The 11,598-nt window shown below is 50.3% G+C and overlaps 1 non-coding gene across 1 annotated transcript; it reads left to right on the top strand.

The window, feature by feature from the left end:
- Window positions 1–10,740: 10,740 nt before the first annotated feature.
- trnaw-cca (transfer RNA tryptophan (anticodon CCA)) lies at window positions 10,741–10,812 on the top strand. The gene has a single exon. It is a non-coding gene; the product is annotated as a tRNA-Trp (tRNA).
- Window positions 10,813–11,598: the final 786 nt, after the last annotated feature.

The raw sequence follows: 11,598 nt of genomic DNA, 5'->3' as shown, positions 1-11,598 counted from the left end.
GTTTAACTTTACGCATTAGACGAGAGGAGAATCAATGGAAGCGGAATCGATCGGTGATTGAGTATGAGCCGATCGTACAGAGCAGGTTTCACCCGCGGGGGCTCATTTAGGATGAGACACGCGGGCACCAAAGTGCAGCCAAACCCGGGGGTGGAAGTGAGAGCAGACCCGCCGAACACCCACCTCATCCTGCTGCTGCTGCGGCTGGTTCGGTCTCTGGCTCGGCTGCTCCTTGGTCGCAGTCATGGTAAACTCCTCCGGTGTGATTAACTTGGCTGTCGGGTTGCAAATTAAAAAAAATAGAATTCGCCCCGATCCGTGGGAAGAAGGAGGAAAGAAAGAATCAGAGTGAAGAGGAGGAGGAGGAGGAGGAAGAGGAGGATGCGGCGGTGAGGAGCAGGCACCGCGCTGTCAACCGCAGAATCTTAAGCAGGAGTGAGTGTGGAGCGCAGGGATCCGTCACGATGGAATTCTGCGAAGGTCTGACGGGGAGGCGAACGCATCACCGCGGGAGGAGGAGGAGGAGGAAGAGGAGGAGGAGGAGGGGGCTCGTTAGCAGAGTGAGTCTCTCTCTCTCTCTCTCTCTCTCTCTCTCTCTCTCTCTCTCACAGGAGGAAGAGGAAGGTTGTTCAAGTGGTCTCGTGATGCCTTCCTGGTCTGGTGGGGGGTTGTGACCCTATAAACCCTCCACGATGAAGAGTGCCTTGTTTTTGGCTCCAGGAGCTGTCCACGGTGCTGAAACTCCAGCATCGTGCAAGCTTTGGCCTCGTGTTCATGGTTCTGCATCTTCCCCCCCACACACACACGTGTTCCTCTGCTGTACACCCCTGGGCCACAGCATCACCCGATCACCTCCTCATGGAAAACCTCATTGACTTCCTCAGCCTCCTCCTCTTCCTCGGCCTGCAGCCAGACGCTTAAGTGATCAATAAGATCAGCCCCTGCGCGGGTGTTAAACTCGTGTGTATTGGGGTCTTTATATCTCTATACATCAAACCCCGCTGCAGGATGGCGAGCGATGGCCTCTCTGTGGCCTCGGCCTGAGGGAGCATGGAGCCCATCACCGCCAGCCAAACACCAGATTAAAGCTCATAACCTTAACGCTTCTCTCAGACGTGGATCGATACTTTATATGTGTTTCTGCCTCGGTGTCAGAAGAGACGGTGATGATCTACACTCTTGTCCTGCTGGAGAACCACACAGTTTCTTCAACAAGACCTGGGATCAGCCTCAACACAAGAACCAAAGACACTGTGGCCCCTAATTTATGCTCTTACTTTACGCTCTTGATTTGATTGTTCGATTTGAGTAAAGGCTCAATAGAATCGTCTCTGGAGGTCAATAAAAACGTCAATGACCTTTAGGCCCAAACGCTCTGAACTGAATGTTTGCGTTGTTCTGTCTGAGCAGTTTCCACTTGTTGGTGCCGTTTGGTGAACTCCACCACTCGACCTGGCATCACTGCGTTCACTGAACACCTGACCCCAGTGGTCCCTGTGTTCCGTTCGTATTGACGGTCCATTGGGGGTTTCAGCCTCAAAAACGACAACAACAACATGGCAGCGAGCCCCAAACGCCAGGCTTCCAACCATCTGCTCAGAGGCCTTTTCATCACACAAACACACACACACACACACACACACACACACACACACACACACACACACACACACACACACACACACACACACACACACACACACACACACACACACACACACACACACACACACACACACACACACACACACACTACATACAGTATGTACCAGTTCCTGCGTGAGTTCGGAGGTCATTGTCAGAACTACGTGAGTATAAAGCGAGGGGGCAGAGGAGCAGAGAAGCTCAGATTAGATCAAGCTGAAGCTGAATGAGACGAGGGGACGAGATCAGATGAGGTTCTGACGGCAGCAGGACTGAATTCAGCAGCACTGAAAGATTCACCTGCTTCCTCTCTAACACACATTGATCTGTGTGTGTGTGTGTGTGTGTGTGTGTGTGTGTGTGTGTGTGTGTGTGTGTGTGTGTGTGTGTGTGTGTGAGCAGGTGAAATGGCTCCACTTGGTGTTTTTGTCCTTCCGGTGCTGTTAAAGCAGCCATTGAAAGAGGAAGCTGTGAACCTTGAGCTGAATTCAAATCCCCCGTCTGTGATTGTAAGGGAAATCTAATAGAACATCACCTTCATACCAATGCAAAGACCGGGACAAATGTCTCGCTCGCCCCAAAAACACTGACGATCAAATATTGACGCGCTTCAAACCACAAGTGAGTAAAGAAGCAGAGAGAAAAGAAGCTTCTGACTGGGGAGAGAGCAAAACCAAGAGAGCACCAAAGCTATAAAAGCTCTATTCAGAGATTCATCACCATGCATGAGGAACACCGTATGTGAAATAGTGTGACCTGCCAGCGATTAAACCTGGATTCATCTCAATGTCAGAGGAAATATCTCATGACGGCGTCGCTATGAACTCTGTCAACTCCAGCACTCAGCTCATAAACACAGCTCTAATTTCCCTCCAGAGAGAGAGAGAGAGCGAGAGACATAGACTGATTAGGTCATCATTTACACCTTTTTCCACAGAACACTAACTGCAAAACACACACACACACACACACACACACACACACACACACACACACACACACACACACACACACACACACACACACACACACACACACACACACACACGATCAATCTGGTGGTCGTGGACCCCTGTAACCCTGAAAGACAACCACGTATAGAGGACGGGTGGATGGACGCACTCAAAGGGACGCAGAGACAAAGTGGTAAAATGGTCGGACGTCTTTTCCCGAGCTGCCTCACTCTGCTTTTGTCTCCAACCGGAAAACTCAGGAGACACTTGAGCATCACAACCTTCTTTGATGTAAACGTCTCCCCGGCCCTAATGGGACCTGGAGGAGAATTTAAGGTAAAGAGCGGGGGGGGGGGGGGTCTTTTGTTTGGCGTGGGCGTACTGAGTGCATGTCGGCAGAAGCAGAGACCAAAATTAGCATAAATCCCACTTAACCTCGGCTTTGTGCTCGCAACTCGTTGAAAAGCGGCTAATGGAGTTTGTTCATTTGCAAGAAAAAGTAGGTGAGAACATTTCAGGGCGTCTCAGTGAACATGCTCATAGACTTCTCACTAAGTTACACAGCAGACCAACAGCAGGATGGACGTCCAATCTCACAGAGGAATTATTGACGCCTTGCATGAGAAAATTTGACAAATTATTGCTTTAGCCCAACATCCGTTGAATTCTCAACAGATGTTCTTCAGCTGAGAATTCAGAGAGTTCTTCTTCTTGGGCTCATTTTAAAGTTTGCTGAAGTTCTCAGAGTGGCTGCCACTCCTGCTGCCCTGACACACACACACACACACACACACACACACACACACACACACACACACACACACACACACACACACACACACACACACACACACACACACACACACACACACACACACACACACACACACACACACACACACACACACACACACACACACACGCTGAATTACTGTCACAAGATCAAACACAGCAGGAGTGTTTGGTTTCGCTTCAGAGGATTAGATGGTCGAGATTTTTTTTTCTCTCTGTTTTCACTTTTCAATAAATCGTGAAATGAGAAAGGACGCGATCCCCGACACCGACACCAAAGTGTGGGAACGGGCGACAACGAAAAATGAAGCGGCACAAGCACCTCTGCCCACGCTGAGGTTTATTTCAGAGTATAATTTAGAGCTGTGAGGGGAGCGGTGAAGTGTAAGGCACCGAGGGCAGAGAGAGAGAGAGGGAGGGAGAGAGAGAGGGAGGGAGAGAGGGGGGGAGAGAGAGAGGCGGGGAGAGAGAGAGGCGGGGAGAGAGAGAGGGAGCGAGGGAAAGAGAGAGAGGGAGAGGGAGAGAGAGAGGGAGGGAGAAAGGGAGGGGAGAGGGATAGCGAGAGAGGGAGGGAGAGAGAAAGAGAGAGAGGGAGGGAGGGAGAGAGAGAGGGGAGCGAGAGAGGGAGGGAGAGGGGGAGAGAGAGAGGGGATCGAGAGAAAGAGAGGGAGGGGATAAAGAGAGAGAGAGAGAGAGGGGTAGGGGATAAAGAGAGAGAGAGAGAGAGAGAGAGAGAGAGAGAGAGAGCGACAGAGAGTGACAGAGAGACAGGTAAGGAGACCAGCAGAGATAGGGAGGTCAGTGAGCCCTGGTGTCTTGTTTCTCTGAGGTGTCTGTTGTTGATAAAGTGTTGATGACCTCAGGTCAGCTTCAGACCCTCAGGTCAGCTTCAGACCCTCAGGTCAGCTTCAGACCCTCAGGTCAGCTTCAGACCTCAGGTCAGCTTCAGACCTCAGGTCAGCTTCAGACCTCAGGTCAGCTTCAGACCTCAGGTCAGCTTCAGACCTCAGGTCAGCTTCAGACGTTGAGGAACTTCACTCCATGGAGCAGCAGATGAGAGTTTCATGCCTAAACTCCCTCTGAAGCGCGTCTCTGCATACTGCTGCTGCTTCTACGTCACCACATCAGCCTCCTGGACTCAGAGAGAGATGCTTCATGCTTCGTGCCAGACGGGATCCAGCGTCCCAAACCTGTGCTGGGTCCTGAGTAACGGCCCTGACTGAGGCGCTGCTTATCTCTCTTTAAAAAACTGCCATTTCCTCTGAAGCGTTGTGGTTTAATGAAGATGGAGCAGCGACTGATGACAAATCTGCAGGATAATGACAGAGAGAAGTGCGTCTTTTGTGAGAGCGATCTGTTATTCACCTCTCTGACTGCCCTCCACTCTCGTCACACACACACACACACACACACACACACACACACACACACACGCGAAAGGCCCGGGGCTCAGAGCGCTTGCTGATTATTCCTAAAGCAAATTAAGCTCAGTCTGCTTCAGATAAAACACAGGGATGTTTGTACTCGCCGATAATGTGAGAATGGTTTTGAAATATTGATAGCAAGTGTATGAGCACCACAGAAGAAGAAGAAGAAGGCGTCTCTCTGCATTCCTCTCATAGATCAGCTTCCTGATGCAGTGCCTCTCTCCGCTCACACAGCCAAAGCTCAGCCGTTCCTCTGCAGCCGTTTCCTGTCAGAGGCAATATTTGCATACGGGCACCAATTGGAGCATCGACGCCGACATGAAAATTGTCAATTTGTTCACAATTTGTGTTTTGAAAAGGATCTGCCTGAGGCTCAGAGTGCATAAACATCAGACGGACCAAATGACCAGCAGAGGCCTCTTTCATCACACAGTGTTTGGATCATTCTGCCAAAGGTTTCACAATCGCTTCCAGTCAAAGGCAGGAAGTCAGGACTAATGGAAGCTGAGGACGTTTAGTTTCCATTTAAACTGGACCGATAGTTCAATGAAATCAAGGGAAATGGAAAGATGGAAATGAAGCCCAAATATTACAATCTATGACTGCTGCAGCTTAATTGGCTGTACAGCGTCCTAATCTGTGACAAACTATAAATGTAATGGCTGTAATTATATCATTAGACAGGAAAACGAGGGCCGGTGACTGATGATGAAGCGGCCATTAAGCTGAGCTGTCACACCAATCTAAACTCTTTAATTAACACCGAGCCAATTAACATCGGGCCATCAATGCCATTTGATGCACCGGGGGTTCAGATGGGGGCCGCCGCTGAGGCTCCCTGCTGTCGCCGCGGTGACACCCGCTCACTCACACTGAGGGACGACTCAGAAGAGGACAGGCCAGACGAGAGACGCAATCCCACAAAGGCTTCACGCTGAAACACTATTAGCCCACACTAATCATGTTTACAACAGCTAAGCCTCCTTTACTGCACGCTCACTCTCCCTACAGGTTCAACCAAAGCTCCTTTAGAATAATACGAGACTCCAACACAGCCACCTAAACAATAAAGCACATACGCTGTACATCGTCTCTATGTTCTGCTCCTTTACTTGACGTTATGCTCACTTACTTACATGTGCAGGAAGTGTGTGTAGTGAAGAGGGCCGCAGGTTCAAATCCCCTCTGGGCCGCTGGAAAGAAACTATTTCCTGCAGGGATCAATAATGTATAACATTTCACATTTCATTACAGCCACACGTGAGCGCCCGGAGCCTCTGGGCGCAGCAGGATGCTGATGTGTGTCCGTCACCTGGCGTCCCGCCGCAGCAGAGCGCCGCTTTAGGCCCACAGCTGCCCGTTCAGTCTGACCTCAAAACACAAGAGCAGCTGCTGCACAAATTGGTCCCGACGGTCAGACGCCTGTTAGACGCCGCCGTGCAGCCGCGCCTCTTATGGAATAATGCAGAGGAAGTGTGTGTGTGTGTGTGTGTGTGTGTCATTTTAATTGCTGCCATGATGCAAAATATGTTTTCCCTCAAATTAACTGAGCCAAGACTTTTGGATTCATTTATGAATAATTTACCAAACACATTCTTCAGCCCTCTAACTGGGAGAGCACCACTTCACATTCTCAATCCATGGATCAATAACACAAATAACAACACTCTTATCCATAAATCAGGAACAAACACTTGCTTTTTTTCCACGTTAGCTGTGTAAAGTAAAGAGCGAGCGCCGCGGCCGTCCTCCTGTTTACACTGATCCTGACCTTTCCCTGTTTTGGCTCACTGTATATGCAAACACATGCAGATGCCTCCGCCAAAGACATAATGAAGACAAATTATGCATGCATACGGTTAGAGGAGACATAAAGCATTACTCAAAATCAATACAGCCTGTGGGCTTCTTGCACGGAGGAGAGAGGGGAGGGAGGGGAGGAGGGGGAGGAGGGGGGGGGGGGCCGAGCTGCAGCCCTCCACGCCTGATCAAAGTCAGCCTCTGCACGTCGAGCAGCGGGGCTGAGAGCATTCTGCATTCTGTACTTCAGCATTTCTCAGCTTCGTTTCTGAACATCAAGAGGCAGGCGAGTGTTTGGCTGGAGGAAGAAAGAGCCGTGAAAGCCCTCAGGCTCCCTCTGACATTGGGGGTAATGCTTCATCCCCGACATACAAAAGCAGAGGCATAACAGAGTGTGTAAAGCCGTCCCAGCCGCTGACAGGAGCCGTGTCGGAAATAGGGGAGCCTTCATTATGTCCTTGCTCGGGAGCTTGTAGCTGGCTAGCTGAGAGGCCATCCGGACCACAACTTAATGTTAGTTACGTCTGGATTCTAACACTGACAACAGAAATAAGAAAACCATGTTGTTGGCAGGCAGATGGTTTGAGATAGGTGGTTAGGAACAGAGAGATCTGATCTGAACAATCTGCATACAAATGGATCAGCAGCAATCTAACTTTACACGCTACAATCTCCTGTTCTTCCTCAAACATTTCCCTTTCTCAAATCTGAATATTCAACAGCCACACAACTTCAGCTGAACAGAATTGTAGGCGGTGTGTTCGTCTACTCTACCTTAACCAGTGAATGGTGAAAGGAGTGAATCAACCTTTACCACATCCAAAACTAGTTACACAGCTGGACGTTTTCCCTTTGCTGTGAGAGTCATACGCACTCCTCTGCACGGTTGTGCTACACGCCAGAGCACAAATCCAAAGAGCAATGTGAATCAATAAGCTGGAGTGGCCCCATAAGCTCTGTGGATGCTACTTTGTGTCGCTGGCAGCCTCCAAGCTTAAAGCAACACTGATGTCAACACTGGCAAGTAGGTGAGGAGAGTCAAGTACCTATTCTGCTCGTATCTATGGCGACCTTTTCCTTTTGTATTCCTCAGCAGGGCGTTATTAAGACTAAACTCTGCTGATCCTGAGAGGAAGACTGTCAGTCATCAGGTTTGGATGCTTGGAGGTTTTCTGTGGGAGAAAGAATCACCCTGAGTGTGAAACAACAAACGACCTACAGCTGGAGGGCCTGTGTGGCTCCTTCCAACCCACGCCAACGCCGACGACATCACCACCTACTTGCCAGAGACGAAAGCGTTTGAGTTTGAGTGAAAACTCAAGGCTCGGGAGTTTTTTTGGTTTTGTTTTGGCTGACAGAACGCCTTTTTCTCCCACAGCAGACTGTATGCAGACGTGTCATATGGATCCTGAGTCGTACAGAGCCAGACCGCGGGCGTGCGAGCCACAACAAAAAGAAGCAAAATGAGAAAACAGAGCGGATGACAGAACGGAGGATAACTGTGGGGAATATCGCTTTTGAGCAGCTTGACAGATAACGGGGAACGCCAGCCTTTGAGTGAGAGAGAGCGAGAGAGCGAGAGAGAGAGAGAGAGAGAGAGAGAGAGAGAGAGAGAGAGAGAGAGAGAGAGAGAGAGAGAGAGAGAGAGAATAACTCGTCCTGATGGATGAGCGTTGGGTTGACTGCAGGCCGGCGCTGCGTTGTTGTGAGCATTGTTAGCCACATGTTAGATGGTATCTCCTGTCCCCCATCCAGGCCCGTCTGGGTCCACGGGACAGAGATACTGAGAGATCGTTATATCGATCCATCTGCCTCGATGCCCGACGCTTACAGGAGGTGACAGAGTGGAGGCGCCGCTCTCTGGCACACTTTCTAAAGCCCAATATGGGCCGCAGGCTGAGAAACAACAAAATGACACGGGGAGCTTGGATGTTACCCAGAGATCATCTGACAGAGGCGCTACTTTCCCCATCAAACACTCCTGTAATTGTTCAGCGTCTCTAGAGTTCTAGGCTGGTCTGGCACAGCAGCTCTCCATACATCACTCACACCAGGAGTTGGCAGTGATCAGATCCTTGGCAAATTATAGCAATCTAAAGCTTAATCTGGGATCTGATGAAAACTTCACCATCATTACCTCCAAAACAGATGCATCTGGAGCTATTAACACTTAATGATCATGAAACTGTGACACTGATGGATCAGCTTCATCTCAACTACACGTTGGTTGTAGCTGCATGTTTCAGTGAACCCTTAAACCGGCCCATAACCTGTCTGTGAGAACTGGGCATTTGGCAGGGATAGGAAGGAGGATAGCTACTGTCACTAACCCAGAGAGTGTCCAGGAACAAAGCTCCAGAGTGAAGCATCTCTGCTGGACCAGACTGAGACCAGGACTTCACCAATAAAGGTCACGAAAGCACAAAACTAACGGCATGAGTCGTCCTTATTGAGTTCCAGCAAGTTTCAATTGATTTCCTACTGTTTATGTATTATATGTGATGCTCACTGCCAGTCGAACAGGAAAAAGGTAAACAGTGTCAAAACAAAGTGGAGATTCTCCCCTCAGGCTCACAGGTTAAGATCCAGAAAGCAACACGTCAGCAGATCTGTCACCTCACAGCGTTACAGAGCCAATCCTTTATCTGGGCGCACATCTGCCTCCAACTCTAATCAACACCTGTCGCCTGAAAGCCCACTTCGTATCGACGAAACGCCGCGGAAATCCGCCCGTTACTATTTCTGACTTCCTGCTGAGGAGCCGATGACAGCGGAGGGGAATGGCGTCATTCGGCATCGACGACGGGCGGCAGTGAGAAAACACCTTCGCACTTTTTCGTGAACTTGTGATGAGTTTCTGCACTTATAGGGTTAGAAACACGCACAGAGAGGAGATCCTTTAGAACGCTGAAGCCCGTTATTAAGACACGTTGACTGATGGGACGACAGCAAAGTGGACAGCAGAGCTACAGCTAATTAACGTCCAGACCTTTAGCATCGGGACAGAAATGACATCTGGGATTGAGGCGGCTGCAGCTGGACGCTTCAGATGAAGGAGCTCAGGGGTCGGCAGCTTTAATGGGATTCCTCTGTAGCCGCTCACTGTACGCTCCGCTTCTTTGCATGACTTATTTAAGACCCATTTGGAATATTAACGCGCCTTAGCGGAGGGACAGTCGTCATTAGGGTTCATCCTCGCCGCTCTGATCTCCCCCGAGCTTTAGCCGATCTGTCGTGAACCCTTCTTCGTTCTTCTTCTACAAAGTCACGTGTGAGACGAGGAGAGAGGGGATGAGGCTGAGGCCCGAAGAGGCTTAACTACAGAAGTTTTCATCCCCGTCTTTTGATTTCCCATCCATCTCCGCTACATACCCTTCTGTAGCTCCTCCCCCTCGCCACCCTGCTCTGTCCTCTAGCGATCCATCACAGCTCCCCGCCTCCCCCCTCTTGCCCTCTACTGTACCTGTGCCACTATCATAATGAAATCTAAATTACAGGCTGTGTATGTGGAGGGGCAGGGCGGCCCGGCGAGCTATTGCCTCGCTGCATCACGCCGGGAACTCTCCACCGGCGGGAGGAAGAGCCATTTCACTGCTTGACATTTAATAAATACATTGGCGGCCCCGGACGAAAGGGAAAAGGGAGGGGCGGGGGCAACGGAGCGGCGGATGTGTACAAGGTGCGGCCACGTCACTCACTCCTCATTTATTCCTCAGAAAGCGACGGCTGCCGACGCCGCGGGGTGAAGGCAGGCCGGGCGGCCCGGGCTTCAGATCTGTGATCCACGCACGTAGAAACACTAAATAACAACAACAAACACAAAATGAGAGTTTCAAGCGTAGTCGTTGCCAACCGTGTTCACTTTGACTTGTTAATGAGGCCGGGCAGGGAGCGCCGAGGTCAATAAGAGCCATTTCACAGGAAGTAGCAGACGCTTTAGGTCGGCGGCTCGTATGGCTGCAGGTGAAACTGCGTGGCTGTTAAGCGTTCTGTTCTCATGTTCAACCAAAGGAGGCACGCGGCACAGAGGAGCTTCTAGGTAGTTTAGAGACGTAGACGTAGAGAAACATCCCTCCAGACGCCGTCGCTCGCAGCGTGTTGCCCGTCTGACCACACACATCTCAGACCTTGTGGCGCAACGGTAGTGCGTCTGACTCCAGATCAGAAGGTTGCGTGTTCAAATCACGTCAGGGTCAAATAATTTCTCTTCACATTTTGCTTGGACAAAGGAGAACACCTTGAACCTTCAACCATGTAATCGCCTTTCAGCGCAATTTGGTGTGAATGGGCGTCATTACGGTGGCAGCGGTGGGCTCTCTGAGGGGAGAGACGGAGCTCCAAATGTCACCGTCCATCAGCAGCAGAGCAACAGAACGCAAGGAGCCCAGCTTTGGGTCGAGACTGAGCACTTAAAGTCCCGCTACTGTCAGCTGATTGGCTTCCAGCACATCCAATCACGTCGGTATGAGTTTGCTGCCTGACCTTTAGAAGCCGGCGGCTCACATCATCAGTCCTACTGATGGTGGAACTCATGGTATTGTTATTCATTTCTCTCTGTGATTAGAGACGGCGTTGCAGAGCTTCTACAGAGACGCCCTTATAAGGAATGTTCCCTCTTTATTCTGCTTCACATGTTCGTACTGTGTGAAAGCTTCACAGGCTCACAGGGCGAGGCAGCGTGGGCATAGAACCATCAACCGGAGGATTAAAGGGATTATGAGAGACTCAGCAACTGCGTTTGATAACCAGTAACCAGAGTGTGTGTCCACATCCCCATCCTTCCTGCAGGTTGAAGCCCAAAGGCAAAGTGTCGGCTGCTTTAAGGAACGGCTCAGCTTTGTTTTGAAGTATCCGTAGTTGCCGTGTTGCACTAACGAGCCCACTGGGTGCAGTTATCAGCTTCATTCATTAGCCACACAAAGCAAAGTGAAGCCAGTCAGTGTGCGGTGTGGATCAGGTGTGTATCACGTCTCACTGTGTGG

This window comes from Genypterus blacodes, unplaced genomic scaffold (genome assembly GCF_046128005.1).
Source record: "Genypterus blacodes isolate CSIRO-AG114 ecotype Tasmania unplaced genomic scaffold, CSIRO-AGI_Gbla_v1 ptg000176l_1, whole genome shotgun sequence".
Classification (NCBI taxonomy): domain Eukaryota; kingdom Metazoa; phylum Chordata; class Actinopteri; order Ophidiiformes; family Ophidiidae; genus Genypterus; species Genypterus blacodes.
Note: the sequence above shows the minus strand (reverse complement) of the source record. Positions and strands in the feature narration are given on the sequence as shown.